Below are 15,762 nucleotides of genomic sequence, written 5' to 3' on the forward strand. Positions count from 1 at the left end.
AGAGAAGGGAGTTGGAGACTCACTTGGAGAAAGGATGAGTTAAATCCATTGTGCAGAAAACTGAGTAATGGGAACAGGAAGAGAAAAATATGTGAGAAGTTCAGAATGGAAATGGGATCATGTACAAAAACTGGGGTCAGAGCAGAAACAGAAAGGAAAAGGTCGGGATTGAAGTGAACAGGAACCTAGCAGAAGGGAATCCTGTGCTATAGCCTCTGTGGGAGTTTGATATCCTCCTCCGGGAAGTCACCTAGATAATACAGGAGAGAGAGTGCACAGTAGAGACCTCATGCTGGATGATAGTTTGTGGAATTCGAGAGCAACAGAATTAAGTTTGCCAGAAATCTTATTTGCTTATATGAACATATTTGTTATGACTCAAACTTCAAAATCCGTATCTTGCATTTTCTGGAAGATTTTTGCCTTACTTTGTCTTCTGGGTTCCTTTTTCATTTCTTTAGTGTGTTATGTTAATTTTAGGTTTTGGGAAAGCAAATAGTATAAGTTATTCTTTGTTTCATTCTGTCATGTTTCCTTCATCCTTTGAATAGTTCTTTTTATTAACTGTTTATAATGAGATCTCAAATGGTTAAAATTGGCTAAAACTCTTTAACACGGATATGCCGAAAGCTCTTTGTAAACTTACTCTGTTTACAAAGTTCCTTGGAGACTTGCACAATGCTGCGTAAATTTGACGAGCAGTAACATCATGAGAGAGTAAAATGGTAACCGAAATCACTCTCAATACTTCAAAAGCAATGAAATGATATCACATGTACAAGATGACAAGCTTTGAGTAGTAATACTTATGTAGGAGGTTCTTTTTTAAATGTGAATGTGATAGTCTCACCCCATCAAAACTACAGAGTACTGGATAATTCTTCATTAAATTATGCAACACTCTTTCAAAATACAGACATTTTGGAGCCAGTTATCACACAGAAGATCTTAAGCAAATACTTGTGACATCATCCTGCAAAAGGAAACCCCACAAAAATTGCTTAAATTCCACATACCATATAAGGAAACATTACCTGGGGCCATTCTTCTATATTTTACTAAAAAAATAGGATATATAGAGGTGGTGTTAAGGTATATGTGCCCTTCACATACCGAGAGCTTTAAGAGGATCTGAAGGTATTCATAATTTCTAACGTTGGGGCCCTATTTTAACAGCAATTTCTCTAGCTTTTGTTCTGATTCCCAGGATTCACAGGCTTTCAGAATGAGAACAGACTACCTACATGTACGAGATTTTAGATAAGACTGCAACTGTCTTCATTCCTTGCATTTTTTTGTCTGTATTTCCTGCTAATGTGATTTGAATAAGCCAGTTACATTGAAATTAGGTCCATCGTCATGCAAATGGGTTCCTGAGTGTGGATCTCTCTGTCCTTTGTGGAACTGTTCCGGGAGGAAAACTGATCTACCGTTTGTTTATTCAAGGGGTCTGTACTGGATGCTGGTGTCACGCTTTGTGCTCATTTCTGAGATTCCATTTGCACTACGTTGGAGCAAAATTTCAGGCAGATGAAACATTTAAAGAAAATAAAGGAAGCCTGTAAAAAGTACTGAAATGCTAAAGATATAGGCTGAATTTTGTTTTTTAGGTGCAGGCTGCAAACATTCCATTTAACATGCAGTTTAAATATGAGATTTTTCTAAAAAAAATGCTTGGGAAAATATCACTTGGAGCTTGATGAAAATATCCCCAAATGCCTATTATGTATAGTTTGTTCAAAAGTGTTATTATAAGAACTGTTTTATTTAACTGTGAAATCTCTCTATCAGTGAGATCATATCGACTATTAACCTTGATTCACACTAACCAGGAATTCCAGAAAAAAATTACTTACTTTTCAAAGTCGTGGGACTTCTTGATGCTCTTTAAGCGTTACTAACATTAAGAGAGAATAATTTTTCAGCTACCAGTTTTTCACATACTGTCACTGACAGCAGTTTGACTGCCTCACCTCTCTGTGTTACACTTGTTTCACGCTCTGTAGGGATACTACATGAAGTCAAACAATTGGGATTTATTCAGGAAACTATGTATGAGGCAAAGAACAACAATCCCTATTCTACTTGAAGAAGATATTCCTGAGACAACACTGTAGGGCTCTGTGTGCAGGGTGATGTTCTCAACTGCTGAATTCCACAATTATTCTGTAGGCAATGGAGATGTGGGCTGAATGGAGAGACTTGCCAAATTTGCTGCGGTAAGGATTGCTGGAAACAAACAGGAGTAAATATAAATGTCTCGGTATGTGAACACCTACAACAACAATTATCCACTCCCTCCCAGGCTTAGCAGGTTGAGTTCCCACATTATAATGCTCTTAGTTTTGGGAGAAAGCCAGGTATCAAATTCTGTTCCAGAGAAAGAAAAAGGTGAAACCCTTTAATGTCTGAGATATTGCATCAAAAAGCATCCAATGCCATTTTATCTAAAGATACACAGGCAGAAGCTACACAGCACAGACTACATCTCAGTTTCCTTCTCTTTTAAAGGCAAAGCATACAACTGCAACTGCCGACATACACATGCAAAATGTTGCAATTAACAGCTTTGGGAGTGAGAACATGGACACACAGAAGGAAATATTAATTTTATTTTTAAAAATTCCTTGAAGATAGTACAGGTTATCATGATACTAAAAAACCTTAGAAATTATATATGTACCAGAAAATACTTTTTAAAAAGTACGGTTACTTGACATTCAGTTATTTTACCAGATCTAAAAAGCCATAATAATACACCCAAAATAAGAATGACTACAAAATTACATTTATGGCATCATGACAAAATCAGTTCTTCTCCCACACACTATAATAATAGGAAATAAAAGAAAAAATAATCAGTAAACTCTTGCAGCACTAAATTGTAATCCTTTACAAATATGAATGTCACTTTCCTTTATTTCTAGATGAAAATAGATTCTTTCTTACTTTTCAACCTTGATGCAAGTTATTTTCAAATTTCCTTTTGGTAGTTATGAAACACTCTAGAAAATCTATGATTATCAGACAAGCCTATTTTGCATAGGAGGCATTCAGACACTACAGTGACAGCAATAACAAAAACCTCAAGATAAGTAGATAATTGTTTATTTTCTACCTCAGTTTCCTATATGTGTTTCTTGTGGGAATGTTTTTGTCATTTAAAGCAGAGCAGGGCATCAGAGGTGTAAGAACACTAGTGGGCATTTTTGTTGCATATCCTTTTCAGTAAACATGAAAAATATTTTTGCCTAAAGAATTTTTTCCTGAAACATTTACTTTATGTTTTTCTTCTTTCCAGTGTCTCCTTTTTTCCAATCCTTAATTTTCAGTCTCTTACACACCCATTTTGTGATAGCAACAAGTCAAGTTTTCCAAAAGATCCAAACCCAGTGTCTGAACTGTTACACACAGAGCCTGACACTCCTGGTGTGAGTTCACAGCGCTCACATACAAATGCATGGCAGGAGTCCATCTAGAAAAACGTACCATTGTACACACATCTCACAAGGAGATCAAGACCAAAGAAGATGACATTGGGTCTTCCAGATACTTTTCCCAAACTTCTCATTGCTTTCTGCTGCAGGAAGTACTCATATTCAAATCAACAGGACTTCACACATGCTTAAAGACAGGCATGTGCACAATGGCTTTCTGAGCTTGAGGCCATCCTTTCGTTTTTTATTAAATAAGAGAAGCTTGTAATCTGATGTTAAATAGCGGGCCAGACCTCAATAACTTTATTTGGCTTTTACTCAGTCAATGCAACTCTGTTTGACTGACGACCTCAGGGTTTGGCAAGCCTGATTGTGAAAAACTTCCTGTACAGTATGTCGAAGCTGATATGTCCACTGGTTCCACAAAGAACACAGCTGATGGCCCTGCAGGCAAGAGCAGTAAATCAGTTGCAGATTAGAGCTAAGTTAGCTTATGTGGCACACAAAAGCTGTTCCTAATATAAATGGCTGGGAAAAAGCATACAGTATGACAGAACCAAATAACAAAAGTTCTTCCTCAGTGACAATGCCTGCAACATGATTTATTAGTTCTGCAAGGTACATGACACCCTCACTGGATTACAAGTCACCTTTAAATATTTTTATGCTGTAACTTGTAAAATGACTACACAACACATTAATATGTTTTCTTTCTTTTTCTGCTTAATACAATGGATTGGTTTGGTTTTTAATGATGGTAAGAAAATTTTTCCCAATGAGCAATTTCTTTCTCACTATGTTTATGAACTGAAGATACGTTTAATTAAAGTCAGTGTCAAGAATAACTAATGTTCATTAGTACTTTGGGGGTCACCAAATATAAGTCTATTAATATATGAAATATAGAATTATTTGTGTAAATATTTTATAAGCCAGTTTGTGCTCCCACCCACCCTTTTTCCTCTCCGCTTATGGTTTCAAAATCAATTTAAAGTGCTTTCTGCATCTGAAGATATTTCCTCAGAACTGTCATTTGAATAATGCATAACTTCCTACTGAAACTAAAAAAAAATATTTAAATCATGTAACGAAAAAAAACCACTTAAAATGGGTGGAGGCTGTCCTGTAAACTGCTGGAACAGATTTCTTACCCTGATGTATGTTTCCAATACTTTTGTCAATACCTTCAGCTGGCAGCACCATATGAGCATCTCAGCCCTCCCTGGTCCCTACTTCTCACAGTTTCTCTGCAGTGGGGTCACTTGCACTGCTGAGGCAGGTTCTGTGTTGAATTCATTCTCCAGCTCCTTTCCATACGAACGAGACTGGATTTCACAACACTACTTAGAGCCTTCATGCACTTTGGGTGCCTGTCTCATTCAAACTGATAACAACAGTACATAACAACACACTCCACTTGGATGTAGTAATTCCAAACCTTCAGGCTGTCCAGGCTGTGAGAAGGGGAAGTAGTAGAGAAAGGAGTATTGCATTTGTTCAGTTTGAATCCCTCGGCTAAGGCAGGAGTGTGAGGGCAAATGGAAACCAAAAGAAACAAGTTTCTATTGAGGAGTGTTTCTTCTTACTCACGTACAGAAAACCGCATCTCCATGTTAGTACAGGAGAGAGATACCACAGCATGTAGGGTCAAATCAAGAGCTTAGAAAACGAATCTCTATTTCTTCTGCTAAAAAAAAAAAAAAAAAAAAAAAAAAGAAAACAAGTAAACAAAAAACCCACCCTACCTTTTGTCCAAATCTCACTACATATCACAGGTTGAACTAGATCCAACCTCTTGGACATCCCCTTTTCCTCCCCTTTCCACCTGCTTCCCATGGGGATCCAGGGCCTGGGTCTTCTATTTTCTGTAGCTGCCTTGGTAGCCTTACATGGGAAATGTAACAGGATCTAGGAACACCACAAACAGGTGCTTTCTCTGAAGATTTGAATAGACCCTGTGAGGCTTCTTTCCCTGTGAGCAAGAATGCAGTCAAATCTCAGTTTCATAATCCAAATAACAACTTACATAACAGCTATGTAGTCCACAATGGTAGACTGATGTCTTACAGTAAGGGGACATATAACACATTATCTCATCAAGAGATCAGCACAGAGACTTCTCCCCTCTCTCCAGCTTTTATTTGTAGTAAAGCCTCAAACTACAAAAACCTTCAATTGTTATAACTTCAAGTAACACAATGACTTCACATTTCTAAACCAGCAAATTATACCCACCTCTTCCCTTTTCTTTCCCCTTTCTTGGACATGCAGAGACATCAGATCATGTTTAGTTTAATCAAGTTGGGGAGCTACAAACATTCCTGAGAATATGTTCATTCCTCCCTGCTCAACAGACTAAAAGCATTTGGTTTGACATGACTAAAGCATTACACATTTTGAAAAAATTTAAAGTGATACCCTGTAGAAGAGGAAGGAATAAAAAAAATGTTCTTGTATATTCTACATGACTGAGTGGTTTATTCATGTTTTTTTTTTCAGTATTCACAATCTGTTTTCATGCCTTGGTGCTAACAGTTGTGAACAAAAATCAACTCCAGTATTGCAGCATTAGTAGGGAACAGTCTAGCCTCCACCTAACCCTGAAGATAATTATGCTAAAACAATAATGATGAGCATTCAGCTAACTAGCTCTAACAAAGAAAGACTGCTGCTGCCATTCATCAAAAAGACCATTTGGATAATGAGGAGAGATGGCTACTGACATATTCCAGCAGGGGAGGCCATCCTGCTGGGAGCTTCTTTCAAAATGCCAAATTCTATCAATTTAGAAAGCAAACATCACAGTCTCTTTGGTTTGTCCAGTGATATGGGGAGCAGACACATAAGTCATATAGTACCTCCCAAGTTGGAATACAGAGCCGGAAGAGATACCTAAGGAGAAAAAAATGCCGCAGCGTACATATCGTTGTAGTCTTCAGCCTCGTGAAAGGACTAATTCTAATTATTAGCTTCATGACTCCTGTCAGTCAGGAAGAACAAATCCTTTGCTTTCTGTAAGAAGCTCCTAATCTGATTATTGATTTGCAATTCTGGTGATTAGTTAAAGAATTTTTATCTCAAGGAATCTGGACATCCCAAGTGGACAGACAGTAAAACAGTCATTTAGAAGAAAAGCTTTTTTTCAAATAAATGTACCTTTTCCAAACAAACCTAGACTAGCAAATTTTATGTGCCAAAATAAAATAGAAGAAATGTCACATATTTCTTCTACTTTTGTAGGTAGAATCTTATATGACAGACACGTTATCAGAATAGAAATCACAGCTGATTTTCTAAAATAACATGAATAGGGAAGATTAGATGGCAATGGAGTGTTAAAGTATAAATCAGTACAAATGTGTTGTACTGGTTTGTGTTTCCTATCTGAAGGCAATTTCTCCCATTTAAAATTTGTAGTTGCCATGATGGTGAGAAAAAGTGTTTTAATTCAACTGTGTTGTGCGAAAAATACATAAAAGAAGGTGTCTTTACATAGGAAAAAAGGAGACAAAGGAAGTATATGTAGTATTTTCCAGTAACTTACCATTGCAGGCAGCAAAGTTGCAGATACCTTCCATGTGTAAACAGTCTTGACTGGTAAGACTTCTGTAACTTTTCTCATATTCATCTTTGTCACTGAGAAACATATTTTCACTGATTATGGAGAAAATGCCGTCATGAGCAGAGGTGATTTCCAGACTAACTGGCAAGTACCATGTTTGAAATTTCTTTAGGAAGTCAGGGGCTTTTCTCCTTGCTGACTTGCCACACAAAGGGGAATATAATGACTCTTAAAATGCTCACTAACAACTGCAGGACTATAAGACAGAGAAGAAGAAAATAAGGTAATAGGTGAAAAAGACAAACACCTGGAGGAGCAGGAAATTCAGTGGGACATTCATAAAAACAGACACGAGCTCAGTGAAACTAATCTTGAAAAGTTTCGTCTACAGTACATAGTGGGTACAAAGTTTCGCTATTAAGTCAATCAGATCATGAGCCTGGGAACTGTCTCTGGAAGGACTTGTTTTTCTCCAAGGACTGTATAAGATACCTGATGAAATTAGCTTCAGCAGGCTAAAATTCACTTCTCAGTATACTCTGTACAATGACCCCCTCCCAAAAGGCACTGTTAAGGATGCAGCTATTCTCTTCTTTATCCCAAGGGCCAGCTGCAAAGAAGCATGAAAACTGGAAAATTTTCGGAGGGAAAACAATCTTTCTGCACTGTGCTGGAACCTGACATGAAACAGAATTAGTATTCCTCACCTAGAATTCAAATAAGCACGTTTTTCCAGTACTGATTGTAAAGTGAGTCTACGAGACTTTTAAGGTTTCAGTCAATACACTGTCTAGAAATAGAACATGACATGTAAACTTAAGGAGAAGTTAATAATTTTTAAATCTAAAAATGTAATATGCATATACCTATGTTTCAGTTACATTAATTGGACCCTGTTACAGAAATGAGTATTTCTACTGAACTTTCTCTGATCATGCTGGAGTCACTGGAAGAGGCAAAGAATAATGTACTTGATTTCTTTGACAAGTTTGAAGGCAGCAGAAAAATCCACATCTTGCTGAGTGCTATTAGGGAGCAGAAAACAAATGTTATAATTCACGTAAAAACTGTTATTTGAAACCAGTTACAAACTCGTCAGCTTCTTCTGGCACAACATGGCTTTTGCTATGTACATTTCCAAGTTGACCTCTGTGAAAGACAAGCTGTTAACAGTGTTTATATTGTGTATTCCTAGTACTGATCAATTATTTTTTTTTAATGCTATGTAAAAAATGAAGAAATAGAAATATTATTTACCTTTCGTTGTGTCTTACGTGATCATGACTAATTTGATACAAGAACTGGAATCAAAGGAGCCTGGTAAAAGGTTCCATATCTAATCCTTTCCCACGCTCAGCCTTACCTTGATCTCTCAAATGCTTCTATTCGCTCCTTAGGGCATGAATACTTGGCATTATAAAATTTACATGTCTGTGTTTTTTTTAGGAGAGGCAAATTAGGCAAAAATTGACAACAACAAACTTCCATAGTGAAGATAGGTCATTTCATATTTCTATGGGAAAATCATACTCCCTGTAGCTAAGTGAAAATGGTCACCAAATACATCTTGGCTCAAAACATGCGGCATAGTTTTGCCTTAATAAACTTAACTGTCTCTAATATTTGTGGCCAGTAACAATAGCTCCTTTACTATAAACACAGCCTTTTGGACTATATAACATTCAAATACAAAACAAACAAAACCCTCACATTTCTCTCTGAGCTAATGATAAAACAAAAGAACAGGGTGGTGCCATGTTGGCAGCACCACCAGATTGCACTGATCTTTGTCATTTTTGGCAAATAATGAATCAACTAGGACCCTCTATATACTTGATGTGAGGTTAGAGATATGCTATTAGTGTAGAGCTAAAAAATACTGCTGTGATGTTTACAGAAAGTGCTTACTCAGATTATTTTGTTTGAAGGCAATTAGAAGAACTCTCTGATCTTACTGGCACGTGTTCTCACAGCAAACACTATGCAGTTGTTATCACTAACCCTGAAGAATGCAGCTATCCCAGCAGAATGTAAAGGCCAGTTTAAAGAGCTATTCACTATCTGTGTTGATGCTTATGGCTTATAAATCTGTTTTGCCAAATCAGATCAAAATTATTGCCTCTAACCACTATACAGACAAGCAAAGGTTGTCAAGTACCTGCCAGTTTTCACAGTACAATTCATGTATCTTCTGGGCATTGTGGTTCACTCAGTGTTATTCATTCGCAGTATGCTTTCTGAAACACCAGTGTCCAACACACCACGGCTTCGAAGAAAACAGCAGCTCAAGCACAGAAAGAGAATGTGAGTCAGTATGATATTTTCTCATTAATATTTAACTTGCTTTATTTTGTTTGTTTTCATTCCTCCCAGAAACCCAATTATGAACTATTTCCTATCCACTTTGGTGATACTGAAAAGCACTTGTCTGTAAAGCTTTCCCCTATACTATTCTTCCACACCAAAACCAGGTTACATGCACATACCTGCATCTCCACCAATGTGGACACAATAAAATACAATACACAAAGTCACTACATTTGTCACATGCTTGATAGACAGAAAGAGACAATCTTAAGATCTCCCATGCTAAGCTGCAAACACTAAGATATACGTGCAAGTGAAATCTGAAAGTATGCTGAAGTAGAGGTGATGTCCTTTTTTTTTTCCCTCTTTCTTCTTCGGATTTGTTACATGAGTTTTCTTAGTCATGTTGGTCGTTTTCAAAACGTGTTGTTTCCCATCAAATGCTAAAGACCACCTTGCCGTGACAAGGGAATATCTCTAGCTATAAAGCTTCAGCAGGAGATGGTACATCTGCTGTCGCTTCTGTTACTTCTGAAAACATCCTGTAAGGTTATATCAAGTTTGTATTTGTTTTCCCATGTGCACAGTCCTTGATCTAAGGACACCATTATCCAGCTTGGATACCCTTATTACCTTGAATTGAAAAAGAAAAATATTGGCAAGAAACATTTAATATAAGATTAATACTGCTTCAAGTGCTGTCATACAACAATAAGAAATAAAAGGTTTTTAAATGAAGAAAATGAAATAAATATTTTTCAAGGAGAGAGAAAGAAGTTAAGGTTAAGGTTATGGCCCTTTCTGTCTGCAGTCCTGCCTACTGTTCTTGAACTCAGAAGAGACTTCTCAGAGGGCAGTTTCTTCCTCATGTGTTGGAGCCCCTGCTTTCAAGGCATTTTTGAAAATATAAAGGGCAAGATCAGAGGGAGAGGAGAGAAAGATTTTCAGGTTTTGCAAGATAGGTGTTGAACTCTTACAGGTGCCAAGTTCGCATCATATGCATTCTGATTTTTTTACCCACACGAAAAACACAGGTTGATTTCAGTCTCAATTTGGCATTTCCCTTTCCAAGCCCAAGATTTATATTCATACTGTTTTCTTTCTCTGACTTGTTAAGAACATACTATACTTCTAATACAGGAAGCCTCTTTCCTAAGTTTCTGTGTTCTAAGAGCTCTAACAGTGCACCATCATGTGCAGTTCTTTCTACACACCACTAGACATCTCCGAGGAACAAACCTGAAATATCAGACTGCAGTTTCAATGTAAGCAAAGAATCAATAAAGTTAGTAATAAATCCTGCTAGGTATAATACAGTACAATTTTGCAGAACCAACACTTTTTCAGTGATTTTCACAACCCAAGAAATTCGTACAATTGAAAATGCATCTTGGCTACACATGCACACACACACGTGCAGACATCTAGCACAATTACTGTTCCTCATAAAACATTTTTAAAATATAATTTTGTCTACTACAAAGTCAAACTTAATCAATCCAGTGGGATTATTGATAGACAAATGACTTGTTTTGTTTGTTCCCACTTGAATATATCGAGTTGATTTTTTTTAATTGCAGAAAATGTGCATCTCCTTTCTGAAATGATCTCTCAACCCTTATTTACAAATATAAATCATAGTTTTAAAAGTATTGCTGGTAACAAGGAAAATATTTTTAATTGTAGACTGAATGGTCTACTTGTCCTGTTTGGACAGACCTCTGTTCCTCTCTCTCTCCAGAGACGGATCAGCAATGACATACTTATAAAGACTTATTTAGTTGAAGCATTAATTCAGCAGGAGAGCAATCTTTTTGTCTTGCAGTGGATTATTTTAACTGTTGACTACAAATTTAAAACACTGCTTTTTTTTTAAGACTAAGGATGGGTTTGTTTTCCCATGTATTTATGCTTCTGATTGCTGTTAAACTTCATATATAATTAACTGGAAATAGCAATGAATAAAAAACAAATATTTACTTTATTCTTCTATTCGTCATCCTAACCGAAGTAGTGGTATGAGTACAACATACCAAGCATATTTTCAGAAGTTTATAGCAATAGAGTTGGATAAAACTTATCCTCCTGTCCAGATCATATAACATTTTTGATAAATAAGAATATGACAAACTTTACAAGACAATCTTGTGAATTTGTAAGGCAATCTGTTCAATGTTTCCTGGCCAGACTACGTCTAAGAAATAAATAGTGTATTCCTCAAATTAGAATTGAAAATATAATACTGCACTTATGCACTTTTACCCTTAGCTACCATCTCTTGTTCTGTTCTTGATGACAAATGAATTTGTCCTTTGATTTCAAGTCTACAAAAAATGTTTCATCACCTGCCATTCCATTTGCAGACATTTCATATATTTAGGAATATAAGTCAGGATTTTTTAAAAATTCTAATGAATAAATATAGGAGTTAAACACTTTTTTTTATTAAAACTAAAATCCTAACTGAATAAAAGAAATTTAGTCAGAACATCAATGTCTTCCTGAGTTTGCAAGCAGACTAAAAGAAAAGTTCTGGGGAACTCTGATCATAGAATTAACTTTGGAGCTTAATTATAGTGATTTAAATGGCTCTACTGCTATTTCACTATTTGTTCTAGTAGAAACAAAAACAAGGGGAAAAAAAGGCAATTAATATGTTTATTCTACAATTCTGAACCGTTTGTAGTGCTTTCCTTGCTGATCAAAGCCAGAAAGCATCTTTTCAGACAGTTAATTTCAAAGCTTTTCTCAAGTCATTATAGCACAGCTAACATAGATTTCTGCAGCTTCACTGATGCTCCGAAGTGTGCGTAGACCTTATGCATCCAGCTATAAAGATAGAAAAGGTGAGACAGACCTTTGTGCTGGTTTTGAAAGGTTTTCCCTTTCAGTAATTACACTAGGATTTACATCAGCCAGGATGTGTATGTATATTTGGGGACAGTCTACAGTCTGGCATACTGTAGAGTGAACATACCATCAGAGAGTATGTTCTCCTTTTCACTACATATCATATTAAGTAACTGACAACATCCTGCCCTGATTGAGCTTTTTGGTTGGTGCTTTCCTTCCAGCCTATTATTCGGTTCAGTAAAAACAGAGAACTTTGTCACATGCACACAGAAGCCAAGGCAGTGTTTTGACTGTGGAACACACAGCGTCCCTCATACCCCGCTGAGATGCCTGTCTGATCTGTATTTGCACTGATGCGTATCAGCAAGACATACAACCAACTTAACCAACTTGTTCCTCTGCTGAGACTGTTTGCCTGAACTGTATGAAAAAACGCACAAGGGAAGACAGAAGTAAACTGTAGGAAACAATAAGAAAAATAGATAAATTATTTAGATGTGTGTTATAGAGAATATAAAAGACAGTACTTAGAGCCAAATTCAAAAGTAGCTCGTGGAATGGAATCTTTCTAATTGCTTAAATATTTTTAATCTCCTTTAAGTTGGTGTGGATTCCACTGAAGAGCTAAAAAAGTCTTAGTTTAACTCCTCCATAGCTGTATAAATAAATGAAACCAACCACAAAAGTAACAGCAGTTTGTTCTTTATTTCACAGAATGTTAGGGATTGGAAGAGACCTCAAAAGATCATCTAGTCCAATCCCCCTGCTGGAGCAGGAACACCTAGATGAGGCTACACAGGAATGTGTCCAGGTGGGTTTTGAATGTCTCCAGAGTAGGAGACTCCACAACCCCCCTGGCCAGCCTGTTCCAGTGCTCTGTTATCCTCACCGTGAAGAAGTTTCTTCTCAAATTTAAGTGGAACCTCTTGTGTTCCAGTTTGAACCCATTACTCCTTGTCTTACCATTGGTTGTCACCGAGAAGAGCCTGGCTGCATCCTCATGACACTCACAGTTTATATATTTATAAACATTAATGAGGTCACCCCTCAGTCTCCTCTTCTCCAGACTAAAGAGACCCAGCTCCCTCAGCCTTTGATGTGATCCTTTCAAATTCCCATCATGTTCCTTAGGACAGTATTTTTTATTTATATACAGATAAAAAAAGGCATGAGGTTCCTATCATGGGTACAAAATGGGTACAAAACAAATTACTCATTAATTTTCAAATGATTTTCCTAAAAGAGAGAATATTTTTTAGATATTATTACGTCTGTCATGTGATTATTATTACACTTATTGGAACCTAAATGTACTACTAAACTATTACAAAACTGGTACTAATTGCTAAATCTGTGTCTGCAATCTGCCAAGGGTTGAGCTGTTTTGGGATACAAAAGCAAGTATTTCTTTGCTAGTCCTAGCTGCAAAACTCCACATTCAGGGTATTCATGGGGCAAACTTTCCAGATTAAGCTGTGACAAAGATGCTAGGGATGCTGCCACTGACAAAATCCCTTCAGTTTAGCAAAACAGAGTGTAATATATAGGAAATCAGGTCTCACTCATTCCCTTGTCAAAGGATTTGAATACCCCTCCTATATGAATGGTATGAGATTGATGTTTGGCTTAGTGAAGCCACTTCAGTGGCATTTGCAAACTGAGGTATTCCATACACACAAGGGTAATAATGACTTAGCATGTCCTTATACACAGTTCAAAAAGAGCTTTTCAAAGATGTTTCTTTCATATTGCTGGACTGAGGACCACAGCTATGCCCAGGATACTTTTCTAGCCAGTGTCAGGATCAGAAATAATATTCCACTTTCCTGTCCTCACTTGCTACAAAGAAGCTAGACACACAGATCTGTGAGAAACTGCCCGCTCTGGACTGCGTGATGTGCAACCCCTCATTGCCTTTATTGCCCAGGGGTGAGGACCACCCTGTTTTCCCCAGTGCTCTGAGAACACCTCTCCCTTTCAGTTTGCATGAGGACTCTGTGCTGCTCTGTTGGTGATTCTGCTGTGGTCTATGCTTTTTGGACCTAAGGTTTCTGAAAGAAGAGGTTATGGAAAGAAAAACTTGCAATATCATACAGAGGGAACTGGACAAGTTGGTTTGGTCCTGCTCTTTTCCCCTGCTGATTGCCTAGCCTTGTCTATAAACAGCTGACTACCATCTGAGAGTCTGCATCTCTAAATGGGTGAAAAATAGATCCTATTCTATATGAAAAGTCTGTTTATAAAGTGTTAAGAAACTATGAATAACGTTTTGGGGGCTGCATTGTACAGAGCTGAAGACATTGAATAAGTGGTAGTCAAAATTTTTTCACAAGAAGACTGTAACTTCTGTTTTGTGTTAGACTTGTGAGTTTCAACATTTGTTTCAAAATGTTTATTTTGAGTCTTTGAAAATCTTTCATTTTACTAGTGTTTAACATTATGTTTTGATTGTGAAAATTTTAATGTACACCGATGCTGTTGTGCAATCTGTTTTTCATAGTAGAAATCTGTAGTTTCCTTAAAAGGAAAAACTAAACCTTTTGTTTTAAAAAGGTTGAAATAATAATAATTTAATAGCCTATGCTTGCCCATGTGTAGTTCTCAACTGAGCTATGCGAAAAAGATAATCTTTCATTAAACTTCTGCTTATAGTGCTGAAATTCTGCCATTGCAAACACATGCAGGCATCCTATTGTAGACATTTGCAAAACCAGCTGAGGGATGTAGTTCCACAAATTTCATTAGATTTGAGAGAAGTAATGTAGCAAAACACTTCTAGTCAGCTTTGAGCATTTCAAGTAATATGTGTGTTTTTAAAAGTTAGCATTTGCCCCACTGTGTTTAACTCAGGAATGGGCAGGTGACCCTGAATGCCAAATGAGCTTGATAAGACAAAGAAACAGAGCTGTCAAGGATGACAGACAGTAGGAAGAGTACTTCAGATCCTGTTTTAAAACAGATGTACAACGATCTGATTCTTCAGATCTTCAGTGATTTGAAGTAGAACTTAAAAAAACTTTTCCCATCATTATTGACAGTCAGAAAATGAACTAAACAAAAATCGTCCTCCTTGACCTCTAATAAATATGCTAGCAATGACCTTTTAAGATCAAATGGTAAAAGCAGAAAAATACGAGATGCTCTTGAGAAAAATTATATAATCAAAAGATCATAGAGTAACACTTCTTCCTTCTCAAAGAAATTGAATTAACAATCTTCTCTGACCTTGTTTGTCTGTTTTTCTCTAGAGTTATGCCAAATTATCTGGGGGTCTTTTATACAATCAGAGACCCTGAATAATTTTTTCAGAGATGCTGCGTATGTGGTTGGATATTCACTACTATAAACACAGTTCTTGTCAAGCTGTATCACACCAGCCTGGATCCTCAGTGTTCAGTTGTGTAATGAAAAGCATATAAATTTAGCAATCAGTTTTTCACAGTATAATCAACAATTTATTAGCATGTTTTCACTCATGCCTGTACTTTTGTCCTTTGTAAATTTTAGAAAGTCATCATGTGCAGTAGGGCCAAGGATTTTTTACTGTCCAAATGATTGCCAAGAGAGGTGAAATTTTGTTCATTATTAGAAAATCAGAGCCAC

The sequence above is a fragment of the Patagioenas fasciata genome, chromosome 1 (genome assembly GCF_037038585.1).
Source record: "Patagioenas fasciata isolate bPatFas1 chromosome 1, bPatFas1.hap1, whole genome shotgun sequence".
Classification (NCBI taxonomy): Eukaryota; Metazoa; Chordata; class Aves; order Columbiformes; family Columbidae; genus Patagioenas; species Patagioenas fasciata.